Source organism: Piliocolobus tephrosceles, unplaced genomic scaffold, assembly GCF_002776525.5.
Source record: "Piliocolobus tephrosceles isolate RC106 unplaced genomic scaffold, ASM277652v3 unscaffolded_16242, whole genome shotgun sequence".
In the NCBI taxonomy this organism is placed as follows: domain Eukaryota; kingdom Metazoa; phylum Chordata; class Mammalia; order Primates; family Cercopithecidae; genus Piliocolobus; species Piliocolobus tephrosceles.
Window position 1 is genome coordinate 1 of NW_022297913.1, and position 208 is coordinate 208.

At 32.7% G+C, this 208-nt stretch overlaps 1 long non-coding RNA gene across 1 annotated transcript in view; it reads left to right on the plus strand.

Moving 5' to 3' along the window:
- Nucleotides 1-6: 6 nt before the first annotated feature.
- The window catches only part of LOC113220908, a 444-nt gene continuing 242 nt past the window's right edge, over nucleotides 7-208 (plus strand). The window contains exon 1 of the long non-coding RNA XR_003307569.1: nucleotides 7-196. This is a non-coding gene — a long non-coding RNA (uncharacterized LOC113220908). The remainder of the gene's footprint in view (nucleotides 197-208) is intronic.

Consider the following 208-nt stretch of genomic DNA (forward strand, 5'->3'; position numbering starts at 1 on the left):
GGTTAAAATCGTAAAAATGTGTGTAGTTTTATTGGCAACAATGTGACGAAGTTAAAATCGTAAAAATATGTCAGTTTCATTGGCAACAATGTGAAGAGGTTAAAATCGTAAAAATGTGTGCAGTTTCATTGGTAACAATGTGACGAGGTTAAAATCGTAAGAATATGTGCAGTTTCATTGGCAACAATGTGAAGAGGTTAAAATCGTA